Genomic DNA, 24,856 nt, shown 5'->3' on the forward strand with positions numbered 1-24,856 from the left:
GCCTCAGCAACGGACACTTGCCAATAGCGACTAGTGAGATCAAGGGTAGAAAAATAATTTGCAGTTCTCAATGCAGCTAGCTATTCCTCAATACAGGGGAGTGGTGCTGTCCTTCTTCTTTAACAGGACCAACGGAGCTGCCCAGAGGCTACAACTGTCACGGATAACCCCAGCCTCCTTCATGTTGCTCAACATGTCCTTGGTACACTGGTAATGTGCAGGTAGTTTTGGCTTATATCTCTCTTTGATGGGTGGGTGTGCACTTGTGGGGATGTAGTGTTTGACCCCTTTTATTCTTCAAAAGTCTAGCGGATGTTTGCTGAAGACTTGCTCGTATTCTTGCACTAGCCTGTAGACCCCCTTCTTGTGATGTGAAGGTGTGGAGTCAGTGCCTACGTGTAATTCCTTACACCACTCCTCTGGCTGACTTGGTGAGCTGTCACTGAATGGGTGGGCTGAAGCAATGGTGGATGCTGCTGTTTGGATAGCATGTGTATCTACTGAGAACAGCTTATCAATGGTGGCAAATCGGAGCAGCTTAATCTCTTGCTCTCCGCAGTTCAACACTCTCATGGGCACTCTTCCCTTCCATATTAATGAATAAAACTATGATGTAAATAGCATATAGATACCCCACAAATGCAGATAAAAGTAGGTTATGGGAAAAGGGGGAAGAGAGAAACAGGAAAATAGTGGAATAAAGTATACCTTCCAGGTGGGAGAGGAAATGGCAGCACAGCCAATGGAGGTGAAGCAAGGGGAGCCTGCAACTAAAGAGTTGAGAGCGTTATCACATGGTGACTGAGCCTGATTGTAACGGGAGCATAGAGGTGCCGATCCTGTCTTACCTGTGTTGGTGTAGAAGTGGGTGTCCTGTGGTGGAGTCAGCTATGTGCAGTGGTGGCCGTGGGTTCTTTTATGTGCGACCGTAGTAATAGCTGCGCCCACTTCCTGTATGGGAGTGGAATGCAGTGAGGGTAATGGAACGCACGCCTGCGCATTTGTGTTTAACGTCGCGCATGTGCAGAACGGAGAAAAGGCTGCGCTCACTTCCTAATGAAAGGGAGTGAGACGCATCTGGGAAGGGAAGGGAAAGATTAGGGTTTGGGGATGATGAAAGGGCTTTCTACGGGCAAGGATGGCAAAGGGTGGCAGTGACGGAAAGTCAGGCAGCCTGTCCTGTCCTGTCCTGTCCGTCCGTCTTTTTGTATCATGAATTGGAAAGACTGCAAGGGGGAGGGGAGGTGCTTGTGTCCAAAAGGAGGAGTTATTCAGATTCATTGCAGTGGGCGGCGGCTGCAAAAAGCACCATTCTTCTTGTTTTTGCTCTGCAAAACAGCCTTTTCAAGGGTTGGCTTGGGTGACAAAATGTCTTCTGTAGGCGTGGGTTTGTCTCCCTCTCCCTAAGATGTGTCCGGTATAGGCCAGGGTGCCACTCAAGGCCGTAACCAATTCGGGTTATAGCTTCTCGGCCTTTTGGCTAAGATCAAGTGTAGTTTCGGAGGACGCTACCTTGGTCGGTACTGGAAGGTGCCTGGGATTGCACGTCTGCCGGCCTTGAGGAAGTGTGTGCGCCTTCTGGTGACACATAGCCCTCTTGTGCCTGGACGGTTCCCAGGCAACGGGAGGCGATCACCTTTGTTATTTTGAAGTCCTACTGATAAACAGAAAAAAAAAAAAATTAAATCTGTTCTTATCAGTTTAATATCTGATACGTCCCCTCTCTGGGGACCATATATTAAATGGATTTTTAGAACAAGGAGATGGAAAAAATCTTGCTCTGTCCACTCCACGCATTGACCTGGTATTGCAGTACCTCCAGGACCGGTGCACCCCTTCTTAACCCAGTTTCCAAAAGCAGAACTCAATTCACCTGATTCAAATGAGCCCCATTAGTGAATTGAAAGAAAGCAAAAACTTTATATGCACCTCAATTTGGCCAATTCACTTTTCACACTTTCACCCTTTTTTTATCTTTCACACCTTTTACTTGCTTTATTGATGCAAAAAGCTGTGCCAAATAGCAAACTCATCTCCACTCAACTTGACCAACTCTGCTATGTCCCGTGCAGTATCTTATTCTCAGTCTTATCTAGATCATTTGCAATTGAATAGAATAGATCCCTTTTGGCTGCTTATGACTGTGTAAAATATGTAGTTTTACTGGGCTGGGATGAGAGAATCCATTGAAGCATGGTGTAGGGATTGTGGTTCCTGTGTGCTAAGAAGAGAGGCTGGCACCAGCCAGAAAGCCCCATTGCAGCCAATAATCACTTCATAACTTTTTCAACTTGTCATCATATGGGAGGCCTTCCATTCCTTGTAGTAGTCTAGTTGCCCACCTTTGAACTGACTCTAACTTCTGAATGTCCTTATTAAAATGTGGAGCCCAAAACTGGTTCCCATATTCCAGATGTAGCCTTACAAGTGATTTATAGAGGTGTAACAATACGTTGGGATCACGGGATCTAATCTCCCTTTTTATACACCCTAAAATCTTGTCCCAAGCAGCATTCCATCAGCCTCTGGAAGGTTCCTGGCGCATTGCACAGCTCGAAGGGCATGCTTTTGAACTCGCAGAGACCCATAGGGGTGGCGAAGGCGGTCTTCTCCCGGTCTGCCTCAGCAACGGACACTTGCCAATAGTGACTAGTGAGATCAAGGGTAGAAAAATAATTTGCAGTTCTCAATGCAGCTAGCGATTCCTCAATACGGGGAGTGGTGCCGTCCTTCTTTTTTAACAGGATCAACAGAGCTGCCCAAAGGCTACAACTGTCACGGATAACCCCAGCCGCCTTCATGTTGCTCAACATGTCCTTGGTACACTGGCAATGTGAAGGTGGTATTGGCTTATAGCTCTCTTTGATGGGTGGGTGTGCACCTGTGGGGATGTGGTGGTGGACCCCTTTTATTCCCCCAAAATCTAGCGGGCTTCCCACCGGTAACCCGCTCCCCAGCTTGGATGGATGCTGAGGGAGCCCCTTTTGCCCGCAGGCTCTGGCCCTGGGAACTGTAGCCTTGGCGGTGACTGTGCTTCCCTCTACGGTGTGAGCTGTTGCCTTCAATCGGGTCTTGACTGCTGGGAAACCCTGGAGGTTCCTGTCGCTAACGGATTTGACCGGTTTTACGGCGACTCCTAGCCTGGTCGGGGTCCGTAGGCCCTGCCGGATGGTGCTGGCTTCTCTTCACTCCCCGATCTGGTACCGGCGGGCCACCGCCCATCCCCGGTCCGTACGGTTCACTCCAATCAGCCTCTCCTGCAGAAGGTCACCACCGTCTGCCAACCTTGCTGAGTGCCCGGGCCACACACACGGACACGGTCAGTCTCCTCTCCTCTTCACTTCTCTAACTCCAAAACTGATCTCTAATCTGACTCCTTTTCCCGCCTCCAGGACTGTGAACTCCTCGGTGGGTGGGATCAACCGCCTGGGCCACCCCCTGGTGTGGACATCAGCCCCTGGAGGAAGGCAACTAGGATTTGTGTTTAGCTTCGGTGTGCCTAGCCGGAGTGTAGAGCGTGTTGGTGTAGTACCTGTGACGACCTGGCTTGTCCAGGGCGCCACATTCCCCTATAGTAAAATGCAGACCGTCCGCGGGCTGCCCGTCCATCACCGGTTTTATTTTCACAACTGAAAAAGAATAAAACGGTAAAACATGTAAAAGCATCATAAACATTTTACAACGGTACAGCTTCCGCTCTTCTCCCACCCAAACAACCTGGCCCTGATGCTGCCCCTAAGAAGCGGGCAGCACCCCTTGACCCCAGTCCAGCACCAAGTTGCCCGAGCGGGTTCTGTCTCTTTCAGGGGGCCCACGTCCAAGGGGACCCCTGAACCCCCGGAGGATCGCCACCGGTTACGGTAGTGGCGGGCCTAGGCCATCCCTTTCCTCCAGGCCCATCCTCCCAAATCAGCCTCTCCGGAGGCGGTAACGGTGTCAAGCCAACAAACATTTTTATTTACATTGCACTAAGTTTGTGGTTGCCCTGCAAGTTCTCGGGCTTGTCCGTAAGCAGTTCCTTACGCAATGGTTGCACAGTCCCTACGGGGACAACAGTTGCCGGCAACGGCCGGTTTAATCACGGTTCAATCACGTAAACTTCTTTGGTTGATCATCTTTACTTATCATTTAAAACTTTCAAACTGGTACACTCAACACATAAAGCCCCCCCCTTTTAAAGAGTAGTTTCCCTGTACCTAAGTGGGGGTCTACCTAGGTTGGGGCGAGTGGACCTTCGGGATCCGGTGTCAGTGGTGACAGGCAGTGGGGCAGAGGGAACAGTCAGTTCCTCCTCCCTGCTATCATGTGGGGCAGGCGGAGGCGTAGGGGAGCTGGGTACAGGTACATCCCTGGGCACTGGCTCGCGGTTAACCGTTTCCATCATTTCTTCATCCACGGGTTGTGGGAACAGTATCACTGGAAGGATCACCGCACCGTTCTGTGTAGGCCAGTCTGCTGGAAAATCACCCATCATGGTGTGGATTACCTCTTTTTCCTTCTCCACTGGACTGGGAACTGGAGCCTCATCCGCTACTCTCAATGCTGGTGGGCACTTCTTCAGGTGGTCTCGGGAAACCGTGGCCAAAGTCCCCCCCTGGTCACGGCTGATCTGGTAGGCCTTCCCATTCTCCCATCCTGTGGGCTGGACTACATACGGGGTTTTTTCCCATTGATCATCCAGCTTGTGGGCCCTTCTTTTCCGCTTCAGCACTACATCCCCAGGTTGGAAGGAACCGGCAGGCGCCTTCTTGTTGAAGCACTGCTCCTGTTGTCCCCGACTCCGGCACAAGTTCTTTTCAACATACTCCTGGACCTGTCGGTACTGTGTCCTCCGCCGAGTGTCCCATTCAGCTGTCGACAGGAGTGCTTCTGAAGCTTCCAAGCCCATTTCCAGATCCACTGGTAGCCGGCCGGGACGAGCTCTCATCAGGTATGCTGGAGTGCATTTCGTAGAGCTGGAAGGGATGTTGTTGTACATATCGACCAGGTCAGGTAGATTCTCCAGCCACAGGTTCCGCTCTTCCAGTGGTAACGTCTTGAGGAGGCCCAGGACCAAGTGGTTCATCTTTTCACAAATGCCATTGGTTTGGGCGTGGTAAGGCGTGGTCCGGATTTTCTTGCAGCCGTACAACTGGCAGAATTCCTGGAATACCTCTGCTTCAAAGGCCGGACCCTGGTCGGTAAGCACCCTCTCCGGGTACCAATGCGGTCAACAGAAATAAGCCTGGAAAGCCTTAGCAGCGGTGCGGCCGGTTAAGTCCTTAACTGGGACAACCACCAGGAACCTCGAGTAGTGGTCTACGATGGTCAGAGCGTAGGTGTACCCACTTCGGCTGGGGGTGAGCTTTACATGGTCAAGGGCAACCAGCTCCAGCGGTTGGTGTGTAATGATCGGGTGTAGGGGTGCCTTCTGGCTGGCCTCGTCCTTCCTTCTCAATGCGCAAGGGCCACATTCTCGGCACCAGGCCTCCACAGATTCCCGCATTCCACTCCAATAGAACCGCTCTCTTAACAACATCTCTAGCTTCTTCCACCCGAAGTGCACTGCACCATCATGGTATGCTTGCAGGACGGTGGGCACGTTAGCCTGGGGAATCACCAGCTGGCGGATCTTCTCGTGAGTCTTTGGATTAATCAGCTCGCGATACAACTTCCCCTGGTGTAGGTATAGCCGGGTCCATTCTTGCCACAGACGTTGGGCTTCGGCAGGGGCAGCAGGGTCTATCCCAGCAGAACCCTGTTCCACTAGAGTCTTGACCAGGCGGACAGCAGGTGCCTGGTCCTGAGCTTCCTGCCAGTCCTGTCGGGGCAGCGGATCCAGGTTCACCCGTTGTTGGTAGACGTGCACCTTCTCAGTGAATGGCCGGTGAAATGCAGGCAACTCGATCTCTTCGAGGTCATCATCCTCTGGCCCCTCTTCCGACAGGTGGGGCATCCGGGAGAGTGCATTGGCATTGACGTTGGTACGGCCGGCCCGGTACTTGATGGTGAAATCGTAGTTGGCTAACCTGGTCACCCACCGCTGCTCCAACGCGCCCAGCTTGGCCGTATCTAGATGGGTAAGCAGGTTATTGTCTGTGTACGCGGTGAACTTGGCTGCTGCCAGGTAATGGCGGAACCGCTCGGTGATAGCCCACACCAGTGCCAAGAGCTCAAGCTTGAAGGAGATGTAGTTCTCAGGGTTCCTCTCAGTCGGTCGGAGTTTTCGGCTAGCATAAGCTATTACCTTTTCCCTTCTGTCTTGGACCTGGGATAGAACAGCCCCCAAGCCCACATTGCTGGCGTCGGTGTAGAGGATGAATGGGCGGCTGTAGTCAGGGTACGCTAGGATTTCCTCTCCGGTCAGGGCTGTTCTCAGCTGGCGGAAGGATTCCTCATGCTTTTCTTCCCACACCAATGGGGCTACTAGGGATCTACCACCCTTGGTCTGTCCTACGAGGAGGTCTTGCATGGGGGCAGCCATCTTTGTGTACCCCTTAATGAAGCGACGGTAATATCCCACCAGGCCCAGAAACTGCCTCACTTCCCTCACTGTGGTCGGTCTCGGCCAGTCTTGGATGGCGGTGATCTTCTCGGGGTTGGGGGCGACACCTTCCGCACCAACCACATGTCCTAGGTACTGCACTCTGGGTTTCAGCAGATGACACTTTGAGGGCTTCAACTTCATCCCATACTTGGCAAGGGACGCGAACACCTCGGCTAGGTGCTCCAGGTGGGCTTCATACGTCTGTGAGTACACAATCACATCATCCAAGTACAGCAAAACGGTCCCATAGTCAGTCTTCTCTCGGTCTTCCGGTGCCACGGCCACCTGCCAGTACCCGCTGGTGAGGTCAAGGGTGGAGAAGTAGTTAGCGGTTCTCAGCGAGGCCAGGGACTCTTTGATGCGGGGCAGAGGGTAAGCATCCTTATGCGTTATCTGGTTAATCTTCCGGTAATCCACACACATCCGCATGGTGCCATCCTTCTTCTTAACCAGCACCAACGGAGCGGCCCAGGGACTACAGCTGTCCCTAATAACCCCTGCCTCCTTCATGTTCCTCAACATGTCTTTGGCGCATTGGTAGTGCGCAGGGGGAATAGGCCTGTATCTCTCTTTAAAAGGGGAGTGTGTACCGGTAGGGATGTGGTGTTGAACCCCTTTAATCTGCCCAAAATCTAGAGGGTGCTTGCTAAAAACCCGCTCATACTCCTGTACCACCCGGTATACCCCTTCCTTGTGGTGTATGGGGGTATCATCAGTGCCGACATGTAGCTCTCGATACCACTCGCCTAACTCCCCCAGGGATGAGTGGGAACCGGCAGCAGGCGGTGTGACCGGGGGAACGGCTTCATGGATCGTGTGGGGATCTAGAGTGAGCAATTTGGCAAGGGTAGCGTACCGGGTGGTGCATGAATGCACACATTGTCAGGTTTCCGGGTTTTCCAGTCCTCTTTTGAAAGAGCTTGCCCTCGGTTAACATGGAGTTTTATGTTCTGTTGCCCTACTTCCTGTCCAGCTGCTTAAAAGGCCGCCTCTAAGCCTAGTCCAGTGCCTGAGTATACTGCTTGCTGTGTGCTCCTGCTTTGCTGCTGCTGCTACTTGATTACCTTTGGATCCTCCTGAAAATCTACCGACCGACTCTGGACCACACCCGATTTCTTCAAACTGTGCCCGGACTCCGTCTGCCGTCTTTGGTCAGCACGTCTGCCCGGTTTCTTCCGGTTCATAACCATTCTGGACTTTCATCCCGTACGGACACTTCTGGACTTTACCGCTTGCCCCTTGTGTCCCGGCTGCGGCGCATTTAGGCCTTCCGGGGTTGATTGCCGGACAGTCCCTGTATAGGGGTTCGCTCTGGTGGTCTCCCTGGGGGAGTCCGGTGCGTGGCCCCGGGAATCCCCTTCGCTCCGTTTCAGAAAGGTATTTTCATGTGTTTGTTATACTGTGTATTTCCGTTGTGTATCTACCGTGGTTACATATCATAAACATCTTGTACCACAAACTCGTCTCTGGCTGTCATTGCCCTAACGCTATCGAAATCCTCAAAACATACAATAGTATTACATTATACTCAGGCCACAAGAGGATTTCACTGGGGCAATGACTGAGACACGAGGAGTAGATCAGCTCTTTTCTATGATTAACTCCTTGCAGCAGGAGATGGAGGTGGTGCAGACTAAACTTAGAGATATGGAGGCACAGCTGGGCCATGATCACCAGGTACTGGGTCCGGCTATACAGGACTTGCAAGTCAGAGTGGAGGCTCAGGAAGCCGGCCCCACTACGTCCGTATCAGCTGCCGGTATGCCTAGGTTACCCCCATTCCGTTTCAATGGTGACCGTAGTCAGTTTCGTGGATTTGTGAACCAATGTATACTGTTTTTTGATGTACATGCTGATTATTACCGTTCTGACCGGTCCAAAGTGTTATGTATAATTATGTTATTAACCTCACGAGCACTGGCTTGGGCTAATCCTATGATAGAGAACCGGGACATCCGTTTAAATCACCTAGATGATTTTCTGACCGCAATGGCGCAGATGTTTGATGATCCGAATCGCCGTGCTACCGCTGAATCGGCTCTCCTTTCCTTACGTCAGGGAAAGCGTTCTGTAGTTGAATATGCCACTGAGTTCAAGAGGTTAGTGGTAGACACCGACTGGGGAAACAATGCATTATTGTCTGTTTTCAGAAAGGGGTTGTCCGGTACCATCAAGGACGAGTTAGCTCGTTCTGAATCTCCAGGGGATTTTGAACTGTTTCTCCAGCACTGTGTGCGTATTGATACCCGCTTGACGGAACGTAGACAGGAAAAATGGGCAGCTGTAAACCGTGTAAACAACTTTGCATTTCCTTCCAGAGAACCCGCTCTCAGGACGCCACGGGAGGCCGAGGACGTTCCTATGCAAGTGGACTCTCTGCAAAAGCGAGAGACCAATGAACGTCGCGAACACCGGCTCCGTGAGCGTCTGTGTTTCTATTGCGGTCAATCGGACCATTTCTTGATCGACTGCCCGAAACGTCCGAATCGCCCAAATAAGGTATTGGCAGCCATGGCAGAGTGTGACAACACGGACGCAGAGTCCGATATCTCTGAGGCAAGTGGACACTTGGATGCGGTATTTCCCTTGACTGTAATGTCAACCTCACCGAAGGACTCGGAAGGGAAATATACCCATTGCTCGCTCCCCATTCAGATCCGGTGGGAGGGACAGCTAATACCTACCTCTGCAATGATAGATTCTGGGGCAGGGGGAAATTTCATGGACTCCTCTTTTGCCAGGAAACACGGTATCCGGACTCAGCAAAGAGCCTCACCGGTTACCATGGAGACGGTAGACGGATCTCCGTTAATCTCTGGACCAGTTGATCGGGAAACCGTACCGCTAGAGTGCGTCATGAAGCCAGGTCAGCAGGAGACCCTTGTTTTCATGCTAATTTCTTCTCCTCATTTTCCGATTATTTTAGGTATTCCGTGGCTACGGTCTACAAATCCGGTCATCGATTGGGAAACTAAGGAAATATCCTTCCCACCGCAGAGTATTCCGACCATTAGTCCAACTGTTCCGGTTCCAGTAACACCGAATGCGGAGGGCACTGTACAGGTACCTGTTCTACCCCCGGTGTATAACGACTTTGCGGACATATGCGACAAAAGAAAAGCCGATCGGCTTCCCCCGCATAGACCGTATGATTGCCCCATAGACTTACTCCCAGGGGCGGAGATCCCGTTTGGTCATGTCTACCCGTTGGCGGCACCTGAGCTAGAAGCACTAAAAAACTACATTGATGAAAGTCTGGCGAAGGGATTTATTCGTCCGTCTACCTCACCAGCAGGGGCACCCATCTTTTTTGTGAAAAAGAAAGAGGGGACTCTAAGACCCTGTATTGACTACCGGGAACTGAATAAAATAACCATCCGGAACCGGTATCCGTTACCATTGATTCCTGAGCTATTGGAGAGGGTCCAACAGGCAAAAATATTCACCAAATTGGACCTCCGTGGGGCATACAATCTACTCCGCATACGTCCCGGAGACGAGTGGAAGACCGCGTTCCGATGTCGGTATGGACATTTTGAGTACCTAGTGATGCCTTTTGGACTTTGTAACGCTCCCGCGGCTTTCCAACATCTAGTTAACGATATTTTTAGGGATATCATGGACCAATTCATGGTGATTTATCTGGACGATATCCTAATCTTTTCTGATTCCCTACAGGAACACCAGGAGCACGTCAAGACCGTACTTTCCCGGCTGAGGGAAAACCACCTGTACATCAAACTGGAGAAATGCGAATTCCATTGCTCACAGATACAATTCTTAGGTTATGTCATCTCTCCTCAGGGACTGAACATGGAGTCTGGCAAAATACAAGCGATTCTAGACTGGCCGGAACCGGGAAACATCAAAGAGGTACAACGCTTTGTCGGTTTTGCCAACTTTTACCGACGTTTTATCCGTAATTTTTCAGAAATCGTTCGTCCCATCACTCTGTTAACCAAGAAAGGACAGAAGTTTGTGTGGTCCGCCCAGGCCCAGGAAGCCTTCCATCGTCTCAAGGTCTGTTTTACCTCAGCGCCTATATTGGTACATCCGAATCCCGCACTTCCCTTTATCGTGGAAGTCGACGCTTCCGACTACGCATTAGGGGCCATCCTTTCTCAAAGGACTGGGGACAAGAGTCTCTTACATCCGTGTGCTTTCTTTTCCCGCCGGTTGTCCCCTGCAGAAAGGAACTATGACATTGCGGACAAAGAATTGTTAGCGATTATTTCCGCCTTCAAGGAATGGAGACACCACTTACAGGGAGCCGCGCAGCAAGTGATAGTACTCACAGATCATCGTAATCTGGAGTTTCTTAAGTCTGCCAGGTGCCTGTCTCCACGGCAAGCCCGTTGGAGCCTATTCCTTAACCAGTTCAATTTTGTCGTTACATACCGTCCAGGTTCACGTAATGGGAAAGCCGATGCCTTGTCCCGAATCCACGCCGTGGACTCCGTGCCTGGAACCCCGTCTCAGACCGTGTTATCGGATGCCAATTTCGTTGGAGTAATCCAGGACCAGGACTTGTGGAAGGACATCAAGCTGGCCTATGATGGTGACGTATTTCTTGCTGCCCCCCCGAATGATGTAACTCTTGTTCTTCGGAATGGTGTGTGGTTGAGAGAGCGACGCATTTATGTCCCGGAGGCCGTAAGACTTCGGGTTCTCAAGTTGGTCCATGACTCCGTGTTGGCTGGTCATAGGGGGGTACAGAAGACGCAGGAATTTCTGAACCGTTTCTTCTGGTGGCCTACCTGTTTAAAGGACGTAAAGGACTATGTCCACTCATGTGTGGTTTGTGCCCGGTGCAAGGTCCCTCGTGTGGCTCCTACAGGACTCCTCCAACCGTTACCCGTGCCATCTCGCCCTTGGGGGTCTATCTCAATGGATTTTATTGTGGAGTTGCCCGTCTCAGACGGTCACAATACCATTTTAGTGGTGGTGGATCGGTTGACTAAAGCTGCTCACTTTATTCCGTGTGCCGGTCTTCCCTCAGCCGCAGAGACAGTGGATTTGGTTATCCAGAACGTATTCCGATTGCATGGGGTACCAGACGAGATCATCTCTGACCGGGGCGTGCAGTTCACGTCTAGGTTCTGGAAGGGGTTTTGTACGGCACTCCAGATTGATGTCTGTTTGTCTTCTGCATACCATCCTCAGACAAATGGGCAAACCGAACGGACCAATCAAACCCTGGAACAATACCTTCGATGTTATGTCAGCCATCTGCAGGACGATTGGTTGAAGATGCTTCCGTTGGCGGAGTTCTCGTATAACAACACTCAGAGCAGCTCCACTAAGGTAACGCCCTTTTTTGCTAACTTGGGTTACCATCCGACTATTTTGCCTAGGTCACCGGTTGCGGTCTCAGTGCCTGCGGTGGAGGACAGATTGACAGAGCTTCGACAAAATCTGGAGGTTCTAAAGGACAGTGTGGCTACGGCCCAGGAGCGTTACAAGAGGTCGGCAGACACTCACCGGAAACCGGCACCCATGTATAAGGTAGGGGACTCTGTATGGTTGTCCACCAAGAACCTGAGATTGGGTGTCCCTTCGCAGAAGCTGGGACAAAAATTCATCGGTCCATTTAAGATCACCGGGATCGTGAGCCCTGTGGCCTGTCGGCTGCGGTTACCGCACCATCTCAAGGTACACCCGGTCTTTCATGTTTCTCTCCTCAAATCCGTCTCTCCCAATACGTTTCATGGTCGTGTCGTGCCTCCTCCTCCGCCTGTGATGGTCGACGGCGAGGAGCAGTTCGTGGTTGAGGACATTATTGACTCCCGGCTCCATCGTCGTCGGCTTCAGTATCTGGTACGTTGGCAGGGGTACGCCCCCGAGGACGATTCCTGGGAACCGGTGGGTAACATTCGAGCTCCCCGGAAGATCGCTCAGTTTCATCGACGGTACCCGGACAAGCCAGGCCCTGACCCGTCCTGAGGCCATTTCTGGGGGGGGGAGTAATGTCAGGTTTCCGGGTTTTCCAGTTCTCTTTTTTGCATGAGCTTGCCCTCGGTTAACATGGAGTTTTATGTTCTGTTGCCCTACTTCCTGTCCAGCTGCTTAAAAGGCCGCCTCTAAGCCTAGTCCAGTGCCTGAGTATACGGCTTGCTGTGTGCTCCTGCTTTGCTGCTGCTGCTACTTCTTGATTACCTTTGGATCCTCCTGAAAGTCTACCGACCGACTCTGGACCATACCCGGTTTCTTCAAGCTGTGCCCGGACTCCGTCTGCCGTCTTTGGTCAGCACGTCTGCCCGGTTTCTTCCGGCTCATAACCATTCTGGACTTTCATCCCGTACGGACACTTCTGGACTTTACCACTTGCCCCTTGTGTCCCGGCTGCGGCGCATTTAGGCCTTCCGGGGTTGATTGCCGGACAGTCCCTGTATAGGGGTTCGCTCTGGTGGTCTCCCTGGGGGAGTCCGGTGCGTGGCCCCGGGAATCCCCTTCGCTCCGTTTCAGAAAGGTATTTTCATGTGTTTTGTGTATTTCCGCTGTGTATCTACCGTGGTTACATATTATAAACATCTTGTACCACAAACTCGTCTCTGGTTGTCATTGCCCTAACGCTATCGAAATCCTCAAAACATACAATAGTATTACACACATATTGGTTTTATAATCTTATTGTATTACTTTATATTCTTATTTCACTTGTGCATATCTTCACCATAATCCTGGCTAAGAAATATAGCTTTTTTTGGGGTACACAGGTAGTAAGGTCTTCTTTCTATTTCTTTAGGGGTGATATAGCCTGGTGGAACTCTAGACCTCTAACATTATATATGCACCCTTTTTCTTTATGGTTCTTGGACACCTTATAACATTCTTCCATACATATATATCTTTCTCATAAATTATAAATAATTAGGCATTTTTATATATCTTATTTACATTTTCATAAATAACTTTTTACAAAGCATGGGGGACATTCTCACATACATATAATTTTCATGTACGCATTCTGAAAATTTACGCATAAACCGTACACACTCCTTTTTGTAACAATTTCTATAACTCATTCGCTGAACTCTCATCCCGGATATTCATTCTTACACCGAATTTCCTGTTATAACACAACATTCATGATTTTGATTCAATTTATTTTTATTTTTTAGGTTTATTAGTAGTGATGAGCGAGTACTAAAAAGCTCGGGTGCTCGAAGCTCGGGCCGAGCCTCCCAAGATACTCGTGTACTCGGCCCGAGCACCGAGCCCAATGTTATCCTATGGGAGACCCGAGTATTTTTGTGAAATGACCACCGGCAGCATGTAGAAACCCTAAAAATGGCACAAAAGTCTCCGAAGAGTGCTCAAATGACATGGCAACAGCATGGGGAAGACCCCTTGAAGCATTTATCACTCAAAAGTCACAGCTGTGAATAATTTTGTCCGCGTTTTACGCCATTTTTACGGACTCACCAGAAAACCTTCCAAAATGACACCAAAATGATTTTTCATAGCGGAAATGTTAAGGGCACATACCCAATAGTGAGATAGAGCTAATGTATGTTACTTTTTGAGATCAATACATGAAAGATTTTACGTAAAACATTGTGTGGCACTCCGATGTCCCTGAGAAGAGACGTACATAAAGGCCTCTGAGTCTAATGTGCCCATTTTGAGGAACTGAGTCTTTGTAGTATTTTCCTTTGCCAGGGCAGTCCAAAATTGTGAGGTTCACCAATGCCCCTGCATACAGACGTGCATGATGGCCTGTAAACCTGAAGTGCCCATTGTAAGGAAGTGGGTCTATTGTAGTATAGCCCTTAGGCAGGGCAGCCAAAAATTGGGAGGCTCCACGTTGTCCCTGGATAGAGACGTGCATGAGGGCCTCAAAACATTAAGTGTCCAGTGTCAGGAAGTGGGTGTATTATAGTATAGCCCTTAGGCAGGGCAGCCAAAAATTGGGAGGCTCCACGTTGTCCCTGGATAGAGACGTGCATGAGGGCCTGTAAACCTGAAGTGCCCATTGGAAGGAAGTGGGTCTTTTGTAGTATAGCCCTTTGGCAGGGCAGCCAAAAATTGGGAGGCTCCACGTTGTCCCTGGATAGAGACGTGCATGAGGGCCTGTAAACCTGAAGTGTCCATTGGAAGGAAGTGGGTCTTTTGTAGTATAGCCCTTTGGCAGGGCAGCCAATAATTGGGAGGCTCCACGTTGTCCCTGGATAGAGACATGCATGAGGGCCTCAAAACAGTAAGTGTCCATTGTCAGGAAGTGGGTGTATTATAGTATAGCCCTTAGGCAGGGCAATAAAAAAGGAATCTGAACACATTCGCGCAAAAATGAAATGACCACAATTTTCTCCAAAACTATAACAGATGCAAACTGTGGTGGAGATGAGATTTGATAAAGTAAGTGGAAATCCAGTAAAAGTTTCATTTGGCTACTTTGCACTCTCGAGATAATCGTCACCATGTGTCTGTGGTTAGGTGGACTTTGGGTGAAACAGCGTTGTTCAGGGCACGTGTGATGTTTTGTGACACGTGGTTATGCAACGCGGGGACGGCACACCGGGAGAAATAGTGGCGGCTGGGGACCGAGTAACGTGGGACAGCTGCCGCCATCAGGTCGCGGAATGCTTCTGTCTCCACCAGCCTAAAAGGCAACATTTCCAGCGCAAGCAGTCGCGAAATGTTAGCATTTAGAACTGTGGCATGTGGGGTGTTGGCAGTGTATTTGCGCCTGCGTTCAAAGGTTTGCTGAATGGATAACTGAACGCTGCGCTGGGACAAGGACGTGCTTGATGATGGTGTTATTTCTGAGTAGGCAACTGCAGGTGCAGGACCGGAGGAGGCTTGTTCGCAGGCAGCATGGACAGGGGATTGGCTCGCATGCACAACCAGCGAAGACGTAGCAGTGACATTAGCAAGCACTGCTCCTCGACTCTGTTGTACTTCCCACAAAGTCGGGTGCTTGGCTGACATGTGCCTGATCATGCTGGTGGTGGTCAGGCTGCTAGTTTTGGTACCCCTGCTGATGCTGGCACGGCAGGTGTTGCAAATGGCCTTTTTAGAATCATCTGGATCCAACTTAAAAAACTGCCAGACTCGGGAAGACCTAACATTTGTACAGGCACCTTGTGTCGTGTTGTTGTTCCAGGGAACGGTTGCCTGACTTCTGCCTGGAGCCACCACCCTGCTTCTTACTGCCTGTTGGGATGCTACGCCTCCCTCCCCCTGTGCACTGCTGTCCTCGCTCTGCATATCCTCCTGCCAGGTTGGGTCAGTTACTGGATCATCCACCACGTCGTCTTCCTCTTCCGCACCCTGCTCCTCCTCCTGACTTCCTGACAATTGTGTCTCATCATCGTCCACCCCTTGTTGAGACACGTTGCCAACTTCGTGAGAACGTGGCTGCTCAAATATTTGGCCATCTGTACATACGATCTCCTCATGACCCACTTCAACATGAGCTGGCGAGAGGCCAGAATGTGCGAATGGAAACGTGAACAGCTCTTCCGAGTGTCCAAGTGTGGGATCATTAATGTCCGAGGACGTGTACTCAGCCTTGTGGTAGGAAGGAGGATCAGGTTCTGAAATGTGCGGTGCAGTATCACGGCTACTGACACTTGACCGTGTGGAAGACAGAGTGTTTGTGGTGGTGCCAATCTGACTGGAAGCATTATCCGCTATCCAACTAACAACCTGTTGACACTGGTCTTGGTTCAAGAGCGGTGTACTGCTGCGGTCCCCAAGAATTTGGGACAGGACGTGCGAGCGACTAGATGTGGCCCTTTGTTGTGGCAAAATTAGAGCTTGCCCACGACCTCGGCCTCTGCCTGCACCACCATCACGTCCACTTCCTTGTTCCTTGCCAACGCCCTTGCGCATTTTGCAATGCTGTGCTGACGTGTATTCACTAGACTTGGGCGTTATATCAAAGTTTGTGCAAATTGTGCACCTGTACGCTGCCACCGACAGGCACACACGTGCGGTTTTTAAATGCAAGCACGGACGCACTAAGAACCTAACAGGTTTTAGGAGCAAAAATTAATGATGAGAACTCTGACACTATCAGCCACTGCTGACTGACGTGTATTATACACTACACTTGTGCGTTATATAATAGTTTGGTAAAAACGCACACAAGTGCACCTGTACGCTGCCACCGACAGGCACACACGTGCGGTTTTTAAATGCAAGCACGGACGCACTAAGAACCTAACAGGTTTTAGGAGCAAAAATTAATGACGAGAACTCTGACACTATCAGCCACTGCTGACTGACGTGTATTATACACTACACTTGTGCGTTATATAATAGTTTGGTAAAAACGCACACAAGTGCACCTGTACGCTGCCACCGACAGGCACACACGTGCGGTTTTTAAATGCAAGCACGGACGCACTAAGAACCTAACACAGGTTTTAGGAGCAAAAATTAATGACGAGAACTCTGACACTATCAGCCACTGCTGACTGACGTGTATTATACACTACACTTGTGCGTTATATAATAGTTTGGTAAAAACGCACACAAGTGCACCTGTACGCTGCCACCGACAGGCACACACGTGCGGTTTTTAAATGCAAGCACGGACGCACTAAGAACCTAACACAGGTTTTAGGAGCAAAAATTAATGACGAGAACTCTGACACTATCAGCCACTGCTGACTGACGTGTATTATACACTACACTTGTGCGTTATATAATAGTTTGGTAAAAACGCACACAAGTGCACCTGTACGCTGCCACCGACAGGCACACACGTGCGGTTTTTAAATGCAAGCACGGACGCACTAAGAACCTAACAGGTTTTAGGAGCGACAATTGCTGAGAAGTCTGACACTATCAGGACTGTTTTAGGCCTCTGCCACACTCACGTGAATTTCACGCACGTGCCGAGAGACACGTATTTTCCCTGCGTGTTGTGTGCAGGTAAGTACGTGTCTCTGGTACGTGCGTGACACGTGTGTTCTACGTGTGCTATCCGCGATAGCACACGTAGAATCAGTAATTATTATACTCACCTGGTCCTCCCTGCTGTCCGCGCTGCTGTCCGTGGTGCTGATCCTCGGTCTCCAGCCCTCCCGTCTCCCCGCTGCTGCTGCTGCCAGGCAGTGAAGTGAATATTCTATGAGATTAATGAGCGGCGGTCGGCAGCAAGAGGCAGCAGCGGCAGAGACAGGAGGGCTGGAGAAGGTGAGTTAATGTTTTTTATTTTTTTCCCTGACATGTGTGTTTACTCCGGCGCGTGTCACACGGGACCGCATCCACACTACACCCGTGTGGTACGGGTGCGGGCCGTGTGACACCCGTGCTGCCGGAGAAAACACTGACATGTCAGCGCTTTGAAAATCGCACACACGTACAAACGCACACGGACACACGTTCCGTGTGGTTTTACGTGTGTGTGCCTGCTACCATAGGGTAGCATTGGTTAAAGTGTCTCCGTGCCGCCGGTACGTGTAAAAAATGACAAACACGTGCCGGCAGCACGGATGTGTGGCACAGGCCTTAGACTGTGTACACCAGCCCCAGATATGATGAAGGCTGGTATACGGTCACCACTAGGAATGGCTATATACCCTGCCTGCCTGCCTGCCTGCCTGCCTGTATACTGCTACAATAGTCCTGACAAGGACTCTTTTGGTCACTAGCCTGTATTCCAACCTGGCTATACCCTGCCTGTATACAGCAACAATAGTCCTGAGAAGGACTCTGCTACTGTACTCCGACCTGGCTATACCCTGCCTGCCTGTATACAACTAGAATAGTCCTGAGAAGGACTTTTGGTCACACTGTTTGCAGCCCTGCTACGGAAATAGCTATAAAGGGCCGCAAACCTTTCCCTGAAGCAGCGACCCTCTCCCTGCACTGACTGTCTGGATAGCTGTGAGCAGAGCACAGCGCGCCCGCCGGTATAAAGGCTCGGTCACGCTGTGCAGGCCGGCCAATCACTGCAATTCCACAACTAACAGGGCTGTGGCATTGCAGTGGTCTGCCAGCCAATCCCTGCATGAGGGCTGGCTCTCAAAAGAGCGCCAACATGCAGGGATGAAGACCACGAGTACAGCACGAGTATCGCGAGATTACTCGATCCCCGTCGAGTAGACCGAGTACAGTGACACTCGTGCGAGTACCGAGTAGTAACAAGCATGCTCGCTCATCACTATTTATTAGTAAAATGGCTTACACTCCCCTTTTTTCCACTTTTTTCTTCACTACTTTTATAAAGAAATTTTTCCTTTCTTTATTCTTAATGCAATTTTATATAGCAACACCACGATTTTTTGCCACGAACATAATTTTTCTTGTCCGTCATCCCGTTCACCCTTACAGGGTTGTGGACAGATGCACTTGTCACTACACTTCTAAGACTCAATACAGGGTCTGGAGCTCAATGCTCCCTTTTTGTTTTTTTTTTCTTCTTTTTTTTCTTTTTTTCATTTTGTCCTTCTTCTTCTTCTTTTTCTGATTTTTGTCTCAAAAAGCTGATGAAATTTGAAACACTATACCCCAGTGATTTTATAAATGTTTCTCAATATATCACTTGAGAACTTTTATGGCCGGTATTGTAACAGTTGACCATCCCGGCAGTATTTGAAATACAGCAGTCAGTCCTCTGACGTAGCTCCATATGTGTATATATAGAGGTTCTTCCTCCTTTGATTGCATACTGTTCTTTTTTTGCCCTGATGAAGGAGACAGTGATCTCTGAAACACATTGACCGGAAAAAAGAATAAAGAGATGAAATAATTAACATCAGTTTCCTTTGGTGACAGCGCGGCACGCACCCGATTTTCCTCCTATACGTTATTGCTCTTCTACTAGGGGCTGCGGCTGTCGCCATTTGTAACGTGCATTTAGGGGTTGTGACTGGCACAACCTTAATAGGTGAGTGCAACTACTATTAATTATTTGTTACCTTACCAGGTAAGACCCTAATTTGTGCGTCTGCTCCAGAGTTATTTCCCTGATTATTAATATCTGACAGGCAGTGATTGATCCTGCATTCTCACCTTCCTCTCTGTTGCACATTCTTATTGTTCCTATATGCTCTCTATTTCCATCAGACTTTTTTTGTCCTTCGGTGGGGCTCTAACATATGTGCACCATTTATTATTTATTTTTATGGATTCCTTTCTTTTTTCATGCTAGCGTTCATTATGCAGTAGTCATTCATGATATATCTTATATTTGTGAATCCATTAGGGCTCTATATGTCTGGTGCATCACATTGGGTCTTTTAAGTGCACAATAGGCACCTTTTTCTGTTATGCTCTGCTGCCACCTTATGGACATCCTATCAGTGATGCCAGAAAAAAATGGACATGTCTCCGTGCAGCAATCACGGACACGCGGGTACGCCGCACGGAGACACGTGCAGTGAAAAATCACTGATGTGTGAGCAGACCCATTCATTATAATGGATCTGCGTATCTCAGTGATTCTGTTATGTTTAAAAAAAAGCACAAACGTACCAGAATCACTGACGTGTGAAACAGGCCTTATAGTGTTTTGATTTATGTATGTATTATACAACTTCTGTGGATCTTGTATGAGCGACTTTTCTTCATTTTATTGGATTGTTTTAAAATATTGAAATAAAGTCATGCTTCCTATGCATCCTTTTGTATTCTGATTGGCTACTATAATACAGTTTTTAGGCACTGAGATCGATACCAGAGGCATGGTCTTCCGCTTACCAGAGGATAAGCTCAAAAGGCTAAGGGACATAATAGAAGGGTTTAGTGCTGTTAAGAAGGTGGCATTAAGATAAATGAAATATATCTTCTCGGTCTTCTCGTTTTCTTGCTGAGTTGTGCCAATGGACAGAGTTTTTTCTAGACATTTGCTATTGGAAACTCAGGGAACCAAAGCTCCTGGATAGAGTTGAGCGCGGTTCGTGGTTCGTGGTTCTCCAGTTCTAGGCTCGAGTGATTTTGGGGCATGTTCTAGATCGAACTAGAACTCGAGTTTTTTGCAAAAGCTCGATAGTTCTAGAAACGTTCGAGAACGGTTCTAGCAGCCAAAAAACAGCTAAATCATAGCTTGGTTTCTGCTGTAATAGTGTAAGTCACTCTGTGAATCAAACTATTATCACATTTCAGTGTATAGTGTGCGTGAACAGCGCCTTCAGATCACTGCTGTTTCTATAATGGCGATCGCCATTTTTTTTTTTTTTTTCTTGTCTTCCTTCCCTAAGTGCGCGCGTCTTGTGGGGCGGGCCAGCATGTCAGCCAATCACAGACACACACACAGCTAAGTTTTGAGCCAGAGAAGCAACGGCATGTGTGATAGGATCTGCATGTCACATGTCCCTGCATTATAAAACCGGACATTTTCTTCACGGACGCCATTATCTGCCTTCTGCGTCTTTGGTGTCAGACATCACTGTCGCAGCTCCGTCCTCCTGAGTCCTATAGCCGATACAGCTGTATGCGCTGCATACACAGCGTTAGACAGCATAGGGAGAGCACTTTATAGCAGTCCTTTTAAGGACTCAAACCGGCAGGGTCAGAGAGCCATAGGTGACAGGTCCTGCAAACAGCAACAGCATCTGTGTAGCCAAGGTCAGGGATTTCCTCCCTGCATTTCACCATTAGGAGGGAATAGAAAGGCAGGCTTCCATTCCTCTACCCAGAGCACCACAATCCTGCCACTGTACCCTCCTGTCCTCTGCACACTCCAACTCATTATAACTAAGCCATTATACTAGCAAACACTCAGTGTACCTAGTGGCATCCTATCTGTGGCTATTGGACTTTGCTATAGTCCCACTAGTGCAAAGACATTTGCAGAGCACGTCTGCCTGCATTGCACACTCCAACTTTTTTAAACTAAGCAATTTTACTAGCAAACACTCAGTGTACCTAGTGGCATCCTATACGTGGCTATTGGACTTTGCTATAGTCCCACTAGTGCCAAGACATTTGCAGAGCGCATCTGCCTGCGTTGCACACTCCAACTAATTTTAACTTAGCCATTATACTAGCAAACACTCAGTGTACCTAGTGGCATCCTATACGTGGCTATTGGACTTTGCTATAGTCCCACTAGTGCCAAGACATTTGCAGAGCGCATCTGCCTGCGTTGCACACTCCAACTAATTATAAGTAAGCCATTATACTAGCAAACACTCAGTGTACCTAGTGGCATCCTATCTGTGGCTATTGGACTTTGCTATAGTCCCACTAGTGCAAAGACATTTGCAGAGCACGTCTGCCTGCATTGCACACTCCAACTTTTTTAAACTAAGCAATTTTACTAGCAAACACTCAGTGTACCTAGTGGCATCCTATACGTGGCTATTGGACTTTGCTATAGTCCCACTAGTGCCAAGACATTTGCAGAGCGCATCTGCCTGCGTTGCACACTCCAACTAATTATAAGTAAGCCATTATACTAGCAAACACTCAGTGTACCTAGTGGCATCCTATCTGTGGCTATTGGACTTTGCTATAGTCCCACTAGTGCCAAGACATTTGCAGAGCGCATCTGCCTGCGTTGCACACTCCAACTAATTATAAGTAAGCCATTATACTAGCAAACACTCAGTGTACCTAGTGGCATCCTATACGTGGCTATTGGACCTTGCTATAGTCCCACTAGTGCCAAGACATTTGCAGAGCGCATCTGCCTGCGTTGCACACTCCAACTAATTATAAGTAAGCCATTATACTAGCAAACACTCAGTGTACCTAGTGGCATCCTATACGTGGCTATTGGACCTTGCTATAGTCCCACTAGTGCCAAGACATTTGCAGAGCGCATCTGCCTGCGTTGCACACTCCAACTAATTATAAGTAAGCCATTATTATAATTATTATTATTATTTATTATTATAGCGCCATTTATTCCATGGCGCTTTACAAGTGAAAGGGTATACGTACAACAATCATTAACAGTACATAACAGACTGGTACAGGAGGAGAGAGGACCCTGCCCGCGAGGGCTTACAGTCTACAGGGAATGGGTGATGGTACAATAGGTGAGGACAGAGCTGGTTGCGCAGTGGTCTACTGGACTGAGGGCTGTTGTAGGTTATAGGCTTGTTGGAAGAGGTGGGTCTTGAGGTTCCTCTTGAAGCTTTCCACGGTAGGGGAGAGTCTGATGTGCTGAGGTAGAGCATTCCAAAGTATGGGGGATGCACGGGAGAAATCTTGTACGCGATTGTGGGAAGAGGAGATAAGGGAGGAGCAGAGAAGGAGATCTTGTGAGGATCTGAGGTTGCGTGCAGGTAGGTACCGGGAGACTAGGTCACAGATGTAGGGAGGAGACAGGTTGTGCATGGCTTTGTATGTCATGGTTAGTGTTTTGAACTGGAGTCGTTGGGTGATGGGAAGCCAGTGAAGGGATTGGCAGAGTGGCGAGGCTGGGGAGTAGCGAGGGGAGAGGTGGATTAAGCGGGCCGCAGAGTTTAGGATAGATTGGAGGGGTGCAAGAGTGTTGGAAGGGAGGCCAGAGAGCAGGAGGTTGCAGTAGTCGAGGCGGGAGATGATGAGGGCATGCACTAATGTTTTTGCTGATTCTTGGTTAAGGAAAGCACGGATCCGGGAGATGTTTTTGAGTTGTAATCGGCATGAGGTGAAGAGGGCTTGGATGTGTGGCTTGAAGGATAGAGCAGAGTCGAGGGTCACTCCAAGGCAACGAGCTTGTGAGACTGGGGAGAGTAAGCAACCATCGAGTTTGATGGAAAGGCTTGTTGGAGGAGATGAGTGAGGAGGAGGAAAGACAATGAATTCTGTTTTGTCCATGTTAAGTTTTAGGAATCGCACAGAGAAGAAGGATGAAATAGCAGACAGACATTGTGGGATTCTGGTTAGTAGAGAGGTAATGTCAGGTCCATTATACTAGCAAACACTCAGTGTACCTAGTGGCATCCTATCTGTGGCTATTGGACTTTGCTATAGTCCCACTAGTGCCAAGACATTTGCAGAGCGCATCTGCCTGCGTTGCACACTCCAACTAATTATAAGTAAGCCATTATACTAGCAAACACTCAGTGTACCTAGTGGCATCCTATACGTGGCTATTGGACCTTGCTATAGTCCCACTAGTGCCAAGACATTTTCAGAGCGCATCTGCCTGCGTTGCACACTCCAACTAATTATAAGTAAGCCATTATACTAGCAAACACTCAGTGTACCTAGTGGCATCCTATACGTGGCTATTGGACCTTGCTATAGTCCCACTAGTGCCAAGACATTTGCAGAGCGCATCTGCCTGCGTTGCACACTCCAACTAATTATAAATAAGCCATTATTATTATTATTATTATTATTTATTATTATAGCGCCATTTATTCCATGGCGCTTTACAAGTGAAAGGGTATACGTACAACAATCATTAACAGTACATAACAGACTGGTACAGGAGGAGAGAGGACCCTGCCCGCGAGGGCTTACAGTCTACAGGGAATGGGTGATGGTACAATAGGTGAGGACAGAGCTGGTTGCGCAGTGGTCTACTGGACTGAGGGCTGTTGTAGGTTATAGGCTTGTTGGAAGAGGTGGGTCTTGAGGTTCCTCTTGAAGCTTTCCACGGTAGGGGAGAGTCTGATGTGCTGAGGTAGAGCATTCCAAAGTATGGGGGATGCACGGGAGAAATCTTGTACGCGATTGTGGGAAGAGGAGATAAGGGAGGAGCAGAGAAGGAGATCTTGTGAGGATCTGAGGTTGCGTGCAGTTAGGTACCGGGAGACTAGGTCACAGATGTAGGGAGGAGACAGGTTGTGCATGGCTTTGTATGTCATGGTTAGTGTTTTGAACTGGAGTCGTTGGGTGATGGGAAGCCAGTGAAGGGATTGGCAGAGTGGCGAGGCTGGGGAGTAGCGAGGGGAGAGGTGGATTAAGCGGGCCGCAGAGTTTAGGATAGATTGGAGGGGTGCAAGAGTGTTGGAAGGGAGGCCAGAGAGCAGGAGGTTGCAGTAGTCGAGGCGGGAGATGATGAGGGCATGCACTAATGTTTTTGCTGATTCTTGGTTAAGGAAAGCACGGATCCGGGAGATGTTTTTGAGTTGTAATCGGCATGAGGTGAAGAGGGCTTGGATGTGTGGCTTGAAGGATAGAGCAGAGTCGAGGGTCACTCCAAGGCAACGAGCTTGTGAGACTGGGGAGAGTAAGCAACCATCGAGTTTGATGGAAAGGCTTGTTGGAGGAGATGAGTGAGGAGGAGGAAAGACAATGAATTCTGTTTTGTCCATGTTAAGTTTTAGGAATCGCACAGAGAAGAAGGATGAAATAGCAGACAGACATTGTGGGATTCTGGTTAGTAGAGAGGTAATGTCAGGTCCATTATACTAGCAAACACTCAGTGTACCTAGTGGCATCCTATCTGTGGCTATTGGACTTTGCTATAGTCCCACTAGTGCCAAGACA

General features: G+C 49.1%; 1 pseudogene; it reads left to right on the forward strand.

The window, feature by feature from the left end:
* The first annotated feature begins 1,631 nt into the window (after nt 1–1,631).
* Nucleotides 1,632–1,838, forward strand: LOC142259406 (U2 spliceosomal RNA; annotated as a pseudogene).
* The last annotated feature ends 23,018 nt before the right edge of the window (nt 1,839–24,856 follow it).

Source organism: Anomaloglossus baeobatrachus (assembly GCF_048569485.1).
Source record: "Anomaloglossus baeobatrachus isolate aAnoBae1 chromosome 7 unlocalized genomic scaffold, aAnoBae1.hap1 SUPER_7_unloc_2, whole genome shotgun sequence".
Classification (NCBI taxonomy): domain Eukaryota; kingdom Metazoa; phylum Chordata; class Amphibia; order Anura; family Aromobatidae; genus Anomaloglossus; species Anomaloglossus baeobatrachus.